We start from the raw sequence: 16,271 nt of genomic DNA, 5'->3' as shown, positions 1-16,271 counted from the left end.
ACGTAGCATTTATAGCACTTGAATATATAACCCAGCCATCCCACTCTCGGGTTTATATCCAGCAAAGGAATGTGCATGTGTTCAACAATGTGTGCAAGAACATTCATTGTGGTGCTATTTGTAAAAGCCAGAAACAACCCAATGTCCAACGACAGTAGAATGGATAAATAATTGTCAGATATTCACACAATGGGACACTATGCAGCCATGAGAGTCAACAATTACTGCTACAAACACACAGTGGATGGCTCACAGAAATAAAATGGTGAGTAAAAGAAGTAAGACATAAAGGAGCATACACTGATTCCATCTATATGAAGTTCAAAAACAGGCAAAATTAATCCATGATGTTAGAAGTCAAGATAGTGGTTACCCCTGGGTGATGACTGAAGAAGGTGTAAGAGAAGTTTCTGGGGTGCTGGTAAGGCTTTGTTTACTGATGTAGGTAGATCTGCTTTGAAAACACACAGGGCTGAACACTTATTTGTGTGTGTCCTTATCTGTATATGTGTTATGGTTCAATAAAAAGTTTATATAAAAAGTATGCAATAGAACCCTTTTCAGTCTCCAGGATCTCTAATTTTTATTTCTTCCTCTGTGTCAGACACTGTCCTGGGGAGGCGACGGCATACGGAGACAAATAAGAAGACAAAGCATCTACTGTCAAGGAGGTCACAGCCTGGAGGGAAGACAGATGGGTAAACACACAATGACAGTGTAATAAAGGGCTATGATGCAGATTCAAGCTGATAAATTGGAAACCCAGAGAGACAGAGGAGGCAACATTTGAACTGGGTCTTGAAGAGCACTCCAGGCAGAGACAACCACATGTGTAAGTAGAGACTAGAGAGTGGGGTTAAGAAGGGTCAAGAGTTGATGAGGAGAGAGATATAACCTGTATCCCAGGCGGAGCTTGATGGACTGTGGTGTAGTACAATAGGGAGCCACTGAAGGGTCTTTTAACAGTTGAGGTCTTGCAAAAGCACCTCTCACCACATCAACCTTTTATCTTCCAGTCGTGTGGATGAAACGTCCTCTCCTAGCAAAGACCAGCTCCTCCACACCTATACACAATGCCATCCCTTCTTATCTGTTCAAGAACATGGCTCCATCAATGCCCCCTCTCTCCCCTGCATCACCAACTTTTTCTTCCTATTGGGTCTTTCATGTTAACACACAGACGTGCAATTATTTCTCCCATCCTAAAAAGAGAGAGAGAGAGATGCTCTCGACCTCATTTCCCCTTCCAGCTATCATTTCACTTCGTTCTCTTTTTGGCAAAACTCCTAAAAACATTGTTAATGCTTGCAGCTTCCACCTTCTATCCTCCCATTATCTATTAAACACACTTCAACTGAGTCTTCACTTCCAGAACCCCATCAAAACAATGATGCCCACATTGCTATGCCCAAAGGTCAGTTCTCCAGTCTTCGCCTTACTTGGTGCATCTGTAGCATTTGACTAGTTAATGACTCCTTGTCCTCGAAACACTTTCTTTACTTGACTACCAGGGCATACTGCTGGCTTTCGTCCTACTTTATACCCTGCTCTTTCTCAATCTTTCCTGATTCCTCCTCATCTCTGGACCTCTTTATCTTGAAGTTACCCCAAAGCTCAGTCTTTGGATCTCTTTTTTATCTAAAAGCATTATCCTGGTGATCTCATTCAGTTTCATGTTTCAAATTATATCAATAAGCTGGTTACTCTCAGAATTATATCTCTGTGTGGGCCATATTGCCCCCTCTGGGTTTGCAGACACATCCATCCAACTGCCCACTTGACAACTCCACTTGGATATTTGATAGGCATCCAAATCTCACACGTCTAAAACTGAACTCACATTCCTGAAACCTGCTCCTCCTATAGTCATCCTCATCTTGGGATGGGCAACTCCATCCTTCCAGTTTCTCAGGTCAAAATGGTCATCTGATTCTTCTCTTATATAATGCACCCAAACTGTCAGCATCATGGTGCTGAACGGTGGGAAGTAACAGGGGATGGAGCAGTAATGTCACGTGCAGCTGTCTAACGGACTGCTGAGTACGAGCCTGAACATCAAGTCTCGGCATTGACCATTGTCCTTTGAAACAGAGTGTGGCCGCTTGTACTATATTCTTAAACACCTCACAAACAGCAAAGTTCTTTATTATGAATGAATGAAAAATAGAATAATGAGTAGTAGAGAGCAATTATTCAGCCTTAGTTGGAAAGCATTGTGCAGAACTTAGTTGGTCTCAAACTAAATGCCTCACCTTATTAGGGAAATTCTCAGCTGGGACTCATAGCCAAATGTCAACCACCAACTTTATACCCCACACTGAATTTCCAACGTGGGCATATAGTTGATTAAAAATAAGCAGGACTTCCTGTGACTAGTACAAAGCCCACTGGCTAACCAAGGGCTCTTGTCTTTCAAAAAAAAGGATCTAAGACGATCATTGCAAATGCTTGGCATTCATGCCTCCATTCCTTCGTCTTGTGTGCTCAAAGACATTGCTAATCAATCTTGGTACTCTTTACCTCTGGACGTGGGATTAGCTTCAGAATCATTTTTAATCTGGTAGCCCAAGCAGTACCAATTGAGTAGTACCAAGCACTACCAATTGAGCTATCAGTTTTGGCAAACAACTTTAAGCCTAATTAGCCTCCCTCGTCTGGTCCTTGCTAAGTATTGGCAGTGAATAAATCACAAAGATGATCAACAACACATCATACAAAGTTATCCAACAATAGCCTCCTATGATCAATTAAAGTGTGAAACTTTAAAGTCCCTTAAAATGGTTCTAAGTATGTATATGGATTAGTCAGTGTTTATAAAGTGCTCACTTAACATGTAAGAACACCCAGCTCTCCTGAATCACCAGTTTAATCCAACTAAAATGAATATAGGAACTTCAGTAAATGGTAATTAACTTTTTAATTGAAAGAATTGGGTTTGCCTTCTTAGGAATTAAGAAGGCTTTGGGGATAATTTGGATGATCCAGATTTCTTTAGAGAAGAAAAGCAGCTGCCAAGAGAAATCTGAACTGTGGCCTTCTCTTTTCCTTAAAGAGATGACATTGGCCAATGTTTCTTGAGGCCTGCTCTATGCCAGGCATTGTGCTGAGGGCTCCAGCAAGCAAAATGATTCAGAGCTGCCCTTGTGGGCTCATTCTTTACAAAATAGTTGTTGCATTGCTTAAATATTTGAGGACTTTACTACAGAGTTTGATTGCATCCTAGCTGTTGCCTTTTTGGTTTTCTTTTTTCCTCTCTTTCTCTCTTTAATATATATTTTAGTGTTTTTACTAATTTGCTTTAATTTACTGTAATCTTTGGAAAGTTTCGCCCCAATGGCTGGAATCTACAGGTACTTCTGCCAGGATTTCTCAACCTTAACTGCACTTCAGAGTCACCCAGGGGAGCTTTTAAAAACTCTGATGCCCAACGGCACCCCAGACTAGTGAAATCAGAATCTCTGGGATGGGACCCAGGCATCAGTATTTTTAAAGTCTCCAAGTACTCCTAATGTGCTTAGGTCAAACAGCATGTTGGACTCTCTTCCCTAAATGGAAGTAGGCAGGTATCCCTTCTTGTCACTCAAAAAATACTTGCTCATGCCTGAAGCAGACCACCCAATGCTACTGGATTTAGTCAGCTCAGTTCTCTAGGAAGAGCATTTGTTTCTCTGGTCTCCAGTTATCATACAGTAATCAGGGAGTTACAAAAAAACCTTCGTAAACGTTACCTATTCTTGACCTCCAGAAACTGTCACTTTTGGTTTGGTTTCCTTTTTCTCACCACTTGATGAAATGGGAGACTGTCTGGAGAAAACTTTACCTACATCAAGGCCTTAATCTAAGGCTCTCTGAGAAAGAAAGTTTGGAATGAATGTCAGTCCAAATTCCATCCCAAATTCCCTTGTTCATTACTTTCACAGGACTGCTGTGACAAAACTAGGTGGCTTAAACCAACAGAAATTTATTCTCTCACACTTGTAGGGGCCAGAAGTCCAAAATCAAGGGGTCAGCAGGGGCATGCATTCCCTGAAGGCTCTAGGGAAGAATCCTTCCTTGCCTCTTCCTACCTTCCAGTTACCAGCAGTCCTTGGCATTCCTTGGCTCACATCTGCACCACCCCAGTCTCTGCCTCTGTTACCACCTGGCCTTCTTCCCTGTGTCTCTCTCTGCTTATAAGGACACTGGTCATCGGATGTATGACCCACCTTCATCCAATGTGACCTCATCTTAACTTGATTACATCTGCAAAGATCCTACTTCCAAATTCGATCACATTCACAGGTTCCAGGAGGACACAAATTTGAGGGGACAGCACTGAGCCCAGCGCAGCTCGTATACTACTTGTGGGTATTCTTTTTCTTCATCCCTAGAACGCGGGCAGTAAAAACATCATAGTCCACTTGTAAGTCTAATTAGATACTTAATATTTCTCTAGAATATTGAAAGAAAACCATCTGCCTATAGTCAAAAGAAAACAATTTGGCTTATTAGGTTGACCTTTTAAATGTTTTTAAGACAGAGGGATGAAAAAGGCAGGTATCATGCTTGTGTTTTTTCAGATTTTATTCCACATTTTTAGCCATTTCGCTGTCATCTTGCCCATTTAGAAATAGGAAATGTCTAATACTTGAAGTGTAATCAACTCATTTTTTTTCCTAATGAAGCTTGACAAATATGTAACAAATGAATACCCACAAAGGAACTGAACTGCAAACTCCTTTTATCATTCAAATTTAATGTCATAACTATTCATTTAGATGGCCCCACGAAGCTCAAAGGGGAGCCCAGGTTAATAGTCCAGACTTGGTAGGAATTCCTATGAGAAAATTATTTAACACAGTTGCTTCTATTTCATCAGCAACTTTCTTTTACGAAACTTGAGGCAGGTTTGAGCTAGATCTATTGTTTACGTTGCTCATCTGCCCCATGCACCAGGTGTATTTGCAAAATTAAATTCTGTTAGGCTTTGAGGAATGAGAAGAGGCATTTAGAAAATCCCCAACGTCCCCAAGGTTCCTGAGCTGACCTAGAGGTCTGGGTTTGGGAATTCACTATTCCCTCTTCCATTTCTTCCTGTCATTTGAGCTGTCACCTTGAAGATGTCACAGCACATATGTACTTCTTTCTGTGAAATGAAGCCCATGATCATTGGCTATGAAACATCGAGGGAGCTGACAGAGCAGCCAGGAGTTGTTAACTTTTTCTCACTGGCAAGTTGCACCAGCTCTGTGCTCAGAAAGGGAGCAGGCAGTAGCAGCTCAGGGATGGAAATTAGAGGGCAGTAAGGAGTGAAAGAACAGGGATGCAGACTCCAGAGGTGGACTGGCTGGGTTCAAATCTTAGATCCATCTGGGGGGAGGAGGGGCAAGATACTTAACTTCTCTAAGCCTATTTGCTCATCTGCAAAAGGAGGATCATGACAGTGCCTGCATCATGGAGTTGTGTGGAAGTAACGTGACAGTGACTGTAGCATAGTGCCCAGCACATAGTAAACCCTTAGTGAATTCTAGCTCTTATTAACTTGAGCACCAATTTTACTGAATGTTCATAGACGCCTGGATCAGAATCTTGAGAGGTTATGTTCAGGCTTCATGGGAAGGAATGACCTGGTAAATTAGTCTAGATGTCTGCCCTGGGTACAGAAAAGAAGAGTGGGTTTACTGGAGCCACGCATTTGCCTTTCCTATGGGAACACGTCAAATTCATCTCTGTCTTCTCATGAACCTTCCCAGGACCCTCCATGTGACACAGCAAATGTGCAGAGAAATAATTACTTGGTTAGTGCTTCTTGCCATAGTGGTGTGAGGCAGGAGGAGAAGGAGTAGGATTCAGAGCCTGAGACAAAATCTCTCTCTCCAACATAGTTTTTGACATCTCCTTTCTGTGAGTCAGGTGATCACTGAGACTACACAAAGTCTTACCAGCAGGTAAATCCTTGCTTTGAGATGGACTGGGGGCTGGTGTGCAGTGGTGAAGTAAAAACCTAAACAACCAGAGGCAGGATGCTATAGAGGAAGGAACCACGGCCGATCCCAGCTCCTCTGACAACACAGCCCACAGCCAGGGCCTCTCTGGTCCTCAGTTCCCTTATCTACAAAACAAAGATGATAATCTCAACCAGGGTGTTGTGAGGCTCAAATGGCATAAGCCATAAAGACAGGCTCTACAAAAGGAGTTATAGGAGTCGGGAGTAAAGTGTGAAATTTCACCTATCCACCAAGAGCCTAACTAAGCATCAAAAAATATATAGTCATCTGCATTCAACCTATTGGCCTTTCCCCTCAGTTTCACTCCTTGGTACTTCCTGTCACTCTCTCTGTCTATGCCCATCCTGGTATAAGTATTAAAGTCTGATTGAGCCTCCACCTCGCCTCTCACAGCAAGTTCTTATTGTTTATTTATTTATTATTTTTCTTTGTGGAGGGAGGGGCGTTATTGATTTACTTAATTTTTTTTTAATGGCAGTACTGGGGATTGAACCCAGGATCTCATGCATGCTAAGCATGTGCTCTACCACAGAGCTATACCCTCCCCCCTTTACAGCAAGTTCTTAGCCAAGGCCTGTGGAGCCTTCCGGGGTAGGGGTGGAGGGTGGTCACCACCTTATTTGGCTAGAAGATAGACTTTAATCATGCTGCTGATTCAAAGCTAAATGTTGCTGATGAAAGTATGTGGCTCCAGAGGCAACATCCCAACCCAAGCCTCTGGACAAATAGGAAACAAAGCCAAGAATTCCAAGCACTGGCCCACCAACCACCCCATTTTCAATTGCTGTGGCCACATACAGCCATGATCTTGGGTAAGTCCCATACAGTCTCCAGGCTTCATTCCCTCCATTCATCTGAGATCTGTGCCTGGAGTTGGAGAAGCAGCCAAGGAGAGAACCAGAGCCTCCCAGTCTTGCTGCATCACTCAAGGCTGGGAAGTCCAATAAGCTAGGAGGAGCCAAGGAGGGAAGGATATGGGCTAAGGTGGAAGATTCCAGAAGGATCCTCAACCCCACAATGCCTGCAAGGCCAAACACCAGGGCTGCTCAGAGTTATGAGCCACCATGGAGCATCAGTGTCTTAGGATAAGATGAACCAAAAATAAGCAGGAAACATCGCTTGAATACAGTCTTCCTGGTGGGGCTTGACTTAGCTGGGTTCGATGTTGGCTGTTTATTTCAGATCTGTGGCAAAGGAAAAGTGAGCTCTGTGTGCAGACTAGTAGCTGGGTCCCAGGACACTCAGAACAGAAGTACACTTCAGCTCTGGAAGGAAAAGCCAATTCGCCCTTCAGGGCGGCCTGGGGGCTGTTTCTGTTCTGCCTACCATACAAGTTACCCAAGGTAAAAATTAAGGGAAAACTTCATGAAGAATCTGTAAATTATTAAATGTTTTTCGAGAAAGAGTTTGGGAAATGGAAAGAAATGAAGATGCAGTGTTTTTTTTTCCCACTGTTATGATGCCAGGGGAGCAGCCCAAGGAGGGAAGGGGCCCAAAAGGATGTTGTGGTACTTGCAGGGATCAGAGTCTTAAATGGACATTAGGATCACAGGCCACGGTGGGGGTGGGGAGGAAAAGAAAATACAATGCTTGCCCCCTACCCCCAGCCCAGACCAAGTGAGTCATGTTCTCTGGGGGTGGGGCTAGGGCCTGGAGGGGAGCTGGTTATCGCTGTGTTGTTTGGGGGTTTTAGCACCCTAGAGGGTTCTAAGGTTCTGCAAGGTGGAGAACTACTGTTGGAAAGTCTTCTCCAGAGCTGGAGGCTGGGGCTCAGGCTGTCCCGTGGGAGCATGAGCACCCAGAGTTAACTGGAGGAAACTGGGGTTGAGAGAGGAGAGGGGCAGAAGGACGAGGGGGAAGTAGCCTGGTAGGAAGAAGAACGATCAGAACCTGAAAGGCCTGCCAACATTAATTGCTAAATTTGACCCTAGGAAAAGTTAAATTAATGTGTTGTGTCTTGTGCAGACACTGTGCTCGGAGCCTTGACAAGTGAGACATTATGCAATCATGACATCATGCCAACCCAGTGAGGCCAGCATCCATGCCCCAGTTACTAGAGGAAGAAAGAGAGGTCCAGAGAGGTGACGTGGTTTGCCTAAAGTCATCTGGCTGCTTGCTGGCTGAGCTGGGATTCCAGAACAGGTCTACTGATTCTAAGACCAGATGGGAGCACGAGTGAGGAGGCCCAGACTGAATTTTCTGGGAATGTTGGCACTGACCTGGTCTGAACTTATTTTTATGAAGAAAAAAGAAGATGAGACAGATAGATTAATAAGTGCATGATACCAGGACATGAGAGCCACGCATTATCTGAGCACCTGGGAAAGCCTGAGGGAGATGCAACAATCAGGATTTCCAGGCCTCAAGATTCCCCTGTCCTTTGGCAGGAGGTGGGTGTGAACTTGTGCTGTTCTTACCCAAGCCCCAGGGGGACAAATGCTGGAGTCCCCCAAGGAATTCCACGCTGGCAGGAAGTACACCACTGCAAAGGCAGTCAGGGGCTGAACCTTGGTGCTGAGACTTGGTGTGATTCCCAGCAGACAGCAGATCAGAGAGCAGCTGCCTGATGGGACATGAAACAGGAAGGGGAAGGAGGCACCACACTTGCGGGTAGGTGGGTGGGAGCACGCACCACGCGCAGGGCAGCATCTGGGGCCCTCCCAGCCCGGTGTCACCACATCCAGTGCTTGCGAGCCCATTTCTTCCCTGGTCACCTCTGCCTGTCTCATGCTCAGAACATCCTGGGTTGGTGCCCTACTTTCTCCTGTAACTCTATTTTTTTATTATTATTATTATGAAATAGTTCCAAAAGGCAAGAGAGTTTAAAGAATGATGTAACTCGTAAACATCACCAGGGTTTGTCAAATCCTAACATTCTTTTCCGTATTTGCTTCAGACATATAGTCTTAAAGACAGAACTTCACAGATGTCCTTGAAGCCACCATATACCACTCCCTGCTTTTTCCTTTTTCTATTCCCAGGAGAAAACTACTCTCTGAAATTTAATGTTTATTATTCTCATGCATAACTTTACTTTCTCTATATATGGACGTCCATGGATTGTGGTATTTTCATGTATTTTTAACTTAATCTTAATGGAATCATAAAAGTAAATGGTATAAATTAATATAGTGTTATTAAATTATAAAAATATATTTTATATAATAAATATATAAAATACGATAGTCAACAAATAAATATGGTATTACTATGGATGAAATGAAACAGCTACTTGCTTTGTTTTTTGCTGACATTCTGGATTTGGGATTCATCTATGTTAATGCTAATTTACTTACTTTGATGCTGAATAGGATCTCATTGTATGAAAATATTCTAATTTATATCCATCCTCTTTTTGATGGAAAGCAATTTATCCACTTTTTTTCCCCCATTGCTCCAATTTTTCGCTATTGCAAACAATGGCGTAATGTTTTCCTGCGCATGCGTGGGCTGTCCCGGCTGTACACCCAGGAGTGGCGTTGCTGGGCTGGGGGAATGCACATCCTTCACCGTACGCTCGAATCTCTTTTGCGCCTCTTTGCCCAAACCTTGTTATCATGGGTATTTCCCCAGACAGGAGCATTCCTGGAACTGAGGATAAGATGAGGAAATGCTACCCACAGGAACAGAAACTGCTGGACATAAGGTCTCGGTTGATACCTGAGCGTCCACTCTGAGCTGGGCTGTGTGTGCTTGTCAGTGAGTCAAGGCCTGGAGCCCAGATGCTCTCCAAGAGCTAAGAAACTTGAACTGCCTGACTGGGACCTGAAGCCCGCAGTGACCCGAGCAGCAACATTTTGGGACCTAACCTCAAACACACAGCTGCCCTGTCTCTCTTTTTTCTTTTTAAATATTTAACTTCATTTTCCTTTGACTATCAAAGAAATAGGTACTCTTAACATACACTTCATAAATTTTAGGAAAATATATTTTATGTTAATCACCCAAAATATCACTCCTCAGAGACATTTACTAGTAACATTTTAGCCTATTTATCTTCAGTCTTTTTTCTTAGCGTTTTCTCCTTACATATATATTCTATTGTATTCTGATTTTTAATGTCAATTTATAGCATTTTCCATATTGTTAGATACTCTATAAACATAATTTTAATGAATTGAAATTAGTCTTTCACTTAGTTTTCTGTTATCTACTTAATTAGATACCTAATTATCTACTTAATCCCCCTCGGTACCCATTGTTGCAGGAGCCCCTGTGTGTACCAAAATCCTGGGATGCTCAAGTCCCTTATATAAAACAGTGGAGTACCAGGAATACAGTTAGCTCTCGATGTCTGTGAGTCCACAAATAAGGAGATCCAACTGCATGTTTATTGAAAAAGAAATTTGGGTATAAGGGGACCCATGCCGTTCAATACTGTGGTGTTCAAGGGTCAACTGTGTATTGGATATTCAGGTTATTTCCAGTTTCTGTTTTTACAGTTAAAACACAGTGTCCGTATTTGGGGATAAATCTTTGATGAACTTTCAGATCCTTAAGAGAGGATCTTAGAAGCATAATTCCTAGAAGGGCAAAGGGCATTTGTAAAGCTTTGGATGTTACCAAACTGTTCTAGAAAGACGACCATGTTATGGGCCCACTAACAAAGTGTTTAGAATGCCTAGATGGCCTCCCTTCACCCACACGCATTGTGAGAGTGCTTTACACTGGGGTTCAGATATGGAAGGAAAGGGTACCTTTAAATGCCAGCGTGTCCAGCCACAGGCTGTCAGGTTTGGTGGAGTAGAATGTTTGGCATCCTCCCAAGCAGTGTGTACTAAGCTGCTTTCCTTCCATGAGAACTAACAAGACAGCAAAATGGATGAATCACACTGTGGGAAAGTTAGACTCAAGAACCAGGTCTCATATACAGTAGACAGTCGAAATAGGCCACTGGGACAGTAGAGGATGTATTATTTAAATATCCTTAGGTTGAAAGCAAAGACAAAAAGACTGGGTAATTCAGGCAAATCAAAAATACTGGGATAAAAAGGCTGTGTCTACTGTTGGGCCGGTTGTATACTGTACAACTCAGGCAGCAGAGAATCATTCGTGTTATTATCTATGTGAATGGCACTTCCTAGAGTTGTGCAGTGTACAACCCACACAACCATATATAGCAGCCCTGCTGGAATATCTCATAGGACAGTGTTTATCAAACAATCTGTGCTGAAGGACCAGGTATTTTATTATTGTTGTCATCATCTTTTTTAAATCCATTGCAGATCATTGTACTTTGGTAAATTAAATAAATATGAATTACTAGAAAAATTAAATGCCAGTTGCTGTCTCAGCAATGTCAATTACTATAAAAGTTATTAAACACTCAGTTTCTGGATTTTCCTCACTATGGACCAGTAACGCACAGTTTGGGAAACAGCACTCACTGGTTCACAAACCACTCTTCAGTACACTGAGTAGTACTGACATAGGTTATCCAAACTGCACAAAAGTGGGAATGGAACGAGACATCCAGAGCCAGAACCAAGCAGTCAAATACATCTGGACTCTCCATGTCCCATGTTTTTCCTCTGCCAGTTAGTACTATTAAACTCCACCACAGAATAGCTGTCTCCAGATGGGAGAAAACCTAACAACTAACAGCTCTTTACATTTTACGTCTTCCAACCTTAGCCAGCAGAGGAAGGATCACTGGTCCCAAGCCCAAAGATTTCAGAAAAGGGACTTAGTGGCCCAGCCCAGGTCTACTGCTCACTCCTGTGACCAAGAGCTGTGTCCCTTGTGGTCAAGAAAACTTCAGCTCCCTCGGGAACCATGTGAATGGGGCTGGGCGCAGTTCTCAGAAGATGAGTATGGTGTTGCCAGAAATGAGCAACTGTGGATGTGCCATGCAGATAAAACAGTACGTTTCCAGGGGGAAGGGTATAGCTCAGTGATAAAGTATGTGCTTAGTGTGAATGAGTCCTGGGTTCAATACCCAGAACCTCTGTCATAAACAAACAAATAAACAAACAAACAAAAAACAAACAAACCAAATTACCCCGCCCAAAAAAAGAAAGAAAAGGAGGATTTAAAAGCAGTAGGCTTCCAATTATTAGGTCTATGTTTTCCTATATCTATATTCCACTGAATATTTTTTCTGAAATATATTCCCCTCCAAAAAAGGGTTTATTGTCAAATAAATGTATGAAAACATTTTAGATTTTATCACCCTCATAGAGATTTATAAATCATATTACTATATTAAAGGCCCTGAGAAGTCCTGTAAAAAGGAAACTTATTTAACTGTGTTGAATCCAGTGTTTCCTGACCTCATTTGATCACTGAAACCTTTTTTAACGTAACCTCCGTTAACACCCCCGTGGGATTCGTGTTCCAAGAACACGTTTTTAGAAAACCTTGTAGGTGATAGATGTTCTCCAGAAAGATATGACTCAAATCCATTAAAAAAGAAAACAAACAAAAATTTTTTAAACCAGAGAGCTGAGTATTTATAGAAACTGGTAAATTATTCACAAAGAGTTGCTTTATAGCATATGTTAAACACCATCAAAGCTACCAGCTTCGAGGCTCAGAGTTTTTTATGTTTAGTCTTTTTAACATGGGACCAGTCTTTGCAGCTCCAAACCTCCTTTCCCAGGGCACTCTCTCAGGTTGCTCAGAACTCTTCATGTGCTGTCTGGTACCCTGCCCCCTCTGAGGTAAAGTGTATCTTTATACCATTATGTGGTTGGCCACTGCGGTTTGCAAAACCAACTTAATAGCACAGGGCATCTGCTCTACCCTGTGTACTCACGTAATAAAAAGGCCCACTGGGGTGAGCAACACTTGAGAGCAGTGTTAACAGCACCCTACATCTGGGGAAGCTTGCAGGTGGGGCCAACATTATTAAGTATAATGAAAGCCTTCTCCTCTCGAGAATGAGAGATGAGAACCTTGCACCAGATCCGCCAACTGGATTACAGGCACAGCTAAAGGACAGAGTAAACTGCCTGGACAGTCAGGATCAGACGGCATAATAGAATTGGCCACCACGTCTGGAAACAGGCAAATATATAATAAATGGTTTATGAATATGGCCTTAGAAAGTATGATAAAATAATATATGTGTTTCCGGACTTTGTGACCATTCTGTAGCCAAAGCTAGGGTTTATGTCAGGCAGTTACTAACAGTCAGGAGGCACTGTTCTAAATATTTCACCTGAAATAATAGCTAATTTAAGTCTCATGACGTCCCTCTGAAGCAGGTACTGTCATCATTTCCACAGGAATAGGTGTGGAGATTGTAGCACAGAGGGACTGAGTATCTGGCCCAGGTCACATGGTTGGCAAGTGGCGGAGCCGAGCTTGAGCCCCGGAAGCTTCACTTTGGAGCCCATCCTTGGACCCATCACACTGCGGCTGCCTCCCCAAGGGGCCTAAGTCCCTATGCTTTGCTGAATAACAAGCAGGGATGTAGGGTTCTCTAGCTTGATTTAAAACAAACAAACAAACAAACAAACAAACAAACAAACAAAAAAGTGGCTTAGGAATAATCACTGGAACTAACATCTGTGCTGTTCTTTGCTGTTTGGGCCTCATCACAACCCATTACAGCAAACCAAGCAGGACCAACAGCCCCACTTTATAGACTAGGAAGATGCACCTTTAACGGGATCCCTACCAACCAAGTAGCAGAAACAAGTTCTCTGACTTCAAGAGTCTCCGGGTTTTAACACATTTCCTGTGTGGGGATCTGTGCTAACCAACACTCACCATGGCCCCCAGTGATCCCTACCTCTTTGTTATCCTCCCCCACATCGAATAAGACTCCCCTGTGTGACCCCCAGGATATTGCAGAAATGGTGATGGTGACTTCTGCAGCTAAGTCATAAAAGACTTTGGAGCTTCTGCCTTCTCTGGATTGCTCACCCTGAAGGAAGCCAACTGCCGTGTTATGAGGATGCTCCAGCAGCCCCAGAGAGAGCCCCTCTGCCCCCGTGCAGAGCTGCAGCCTCCTGCCCACACCAGCATGAATGAGCCAGCCCTGTGAGTGAGCTCATGGAAGCAGCTCCCCAAGCCCCAGTCAGCTGACTGTAGCCCCAGTTGACATCTTGACTGCGATTTCACTAGAGACCCTGAGATGGTTATTTTGCTGGGTCAGTTTGACAGGCTGTGAGGTGTTCGGATTAAACATTAATTCTGGAAGTTTCCGGATGAGATCAGCATTTGGATCTGTGGACTCAGTAAGAATAACTGCCCTCTCCAGTGTGGGTAGGCACCGTGGAATCCACTGAGGGCCTGAGTAGGACCAATGGTAGAGGAAGGAGGAATTCATCCCTCTTCTTCCTGCCTCACCCCTTTGTCTTCACACACACACACACACACAGAGTGAACCCCAAAATGCTTCTCTGATGAACCATGATGCTCTTCATGCCCACCTTGATATTCCATCAGCCTAAAATGCCCTGTCCCTAGTCCAGATCCCACTCCTCCCCACTTGTCTCCACATCCCACCATGTTTTATGGAGAACTCAGTGAGGGAACTTACCATGGAAGCATGGCTAGTTCTGTGCCCCTCCTTTTCTCGCCCCTTACCAAAGCCACAAGCTCCTTGAGGGCAGGACCCTAGAGTGAGTCCTCTATTCTTCGGGGCTGGCAGTGTGTCCTGGCCTAATGGGAGAGCCTGGCTGGGTTGGAGGGGGGAGGGTGGTGCTCGGAGACTGTGGGGTGAGGCAGTGGGAATCTGCAGAACCAGGAACCTCTCCCACCCCGAAGCCTAGGAAGGCTCCTGGCAGACAGGGGTACAGGTTGCTGAGGTGGGGGAGTGTGGAGGAGGGGAGTGAGGAACAAGAGCCCTTCCAGAACTCTCTGCTATGTCTGAGGCTCCCAGAACTTCACCCTCATTTGTTTTTTCTGTTCCTCTTCTGGGACTGCACATCCCACTCTGCAGGGTTAAAATCCCATCTCAGGTTCTGTGTCTGTTATGTTGCTTTAAATTGAGTAATTATGGGCTCAAACAACCACTTAGCCACATGTTAAAAGCTCTGGTCCAGACCCTGACCCCAAGGCTGAAGGACAGCCCTTCCTCTTTACCCCAAAACATTCAAACTCAAGTTTCAGGTCACATGGACGATGTCTTGGATGACAGATAGTTTCCTTAAAATAATTGCAAGAAAACAGCCTTGGCAGGTTAGCTCTGCTCCAATTACTAACAGACTTGGCAAGTCTCTTTACTCAGCCCATTTTTCCATCTGAAAAAGGAAGTCAGTGACCAGATGATCACTAAGATTCTAAGCCAAATCCCCATTCTGTGCCTTAATTTTCTCATCTATAAAATGGGAATAATTTCTACCCATCTCTGAAGGCTAGTAAAGATCAAGTGAGAATATGTGGGTATAAAAATACTCTTGTCGGGTATAACTATAAAATATTAGTTATCATTATTTGTAAAATTTAATGAATGAGATAAAAGTCTTCGGTAAATATTCTTGGTTGATTTAGATTGATTTTAACATGATTATAGCCATCAGGGCGAAAGTGAATTTAAGAGAAAAGCAAGAGTGCATTAAAGGTGAGACCTCCTAAATGGGGACTCTTCATGTAGTTGGGCAAACTCGTACATCAGACATCTCCTTGGTGAGCTATGGACAGTCACTGCAGGCCAGGCCTGTATCAATAGTCCTCATTATGGCTTTTTTACCCCACAAGGTCTACACAAAGCATTGGCCATTAGAATCCAGACATGCCTGTTTACTCTAAGGCTTGTCCTGAGTGTTCAGTCAGCCTTTTAACAGATGTGCTGAAGAGAATTAATGTAACTCACGCCGGTTCGGCTTTCCCAGGTGCAGCATAACTAGGTCACTATAGTATTTCAATACGTCTTTGTTACATCTTTTTTATTATCATTAGTATTACTCAGCCCTTCAAAAACCAGGTCAAGATTCAGAAGTAAGCCACGTCTCACTTTGATCTTCAAGATCATGGGCACACACACACACGCTGCCCAGCAGCCTACATCCCCACGTCTCCACGCACAATAAAAGTCGAATTAGGAAATCTTTACAGTGTCCTTGAAAGTTTCTTCTGTGTAGCACAGGGAACTATGTTCAATATCTTGTAATAACCTTTAATGAAAAATAATATGAAAACGAATATATATATGTATATGCATGATTGGGACATTGTGCTGTACAGCAGAAATTGACACATTGTAACTGATGGAATTTCAATTAAATACATATATACATACATACATACACACATACATAAAGTGTCCTTGAGAATCAGGACTCCCAGAGTGATTGAAGCCAGGGACAGCAAGAGGAATCCATGTCGTTCCAC

At 43.3% G+C, this 16,271-nt stretch overlaps 1 long non-coding RNA gene across 1 annotated transcript; it reads left to right on the top strand.

Annotated features, from left to right (window-relative positions):
- Nucleotides 1-776: 776 nt before the first annotated feature.
- On the top strand, nt 777-8,099 carry LOC140696921 (uncharacterized). Its single transcript, XR_012073596.1, has 3 exons — nt 777-832; nt 7,170-7,330; nt 7,953-8,099. It is a non-coding gene; the product is annotated as an uncharacterized lncRNA (long non-coding RNA).
- Nucleotides 8,100-16,271: the final 8,172 nt, after the last annotated feature.

Source organism: Vicugna pacos, chromosome 1 (genome assembly GCF_048564905.1).
Source record: "Vicugna pacos chromosome 1, VicPac4, whole genome shotgun sequence".
NCBI lineage: Eukaryota > Metazoa > Chordata > Mammalia > Artiodactyla > Camelidae > Vicugna > Vicugna pacos.
Note: the sequence above shows the minus strand (reverse complement) of the source record. Positions and strands in the feature narration are given on the sequence as shown.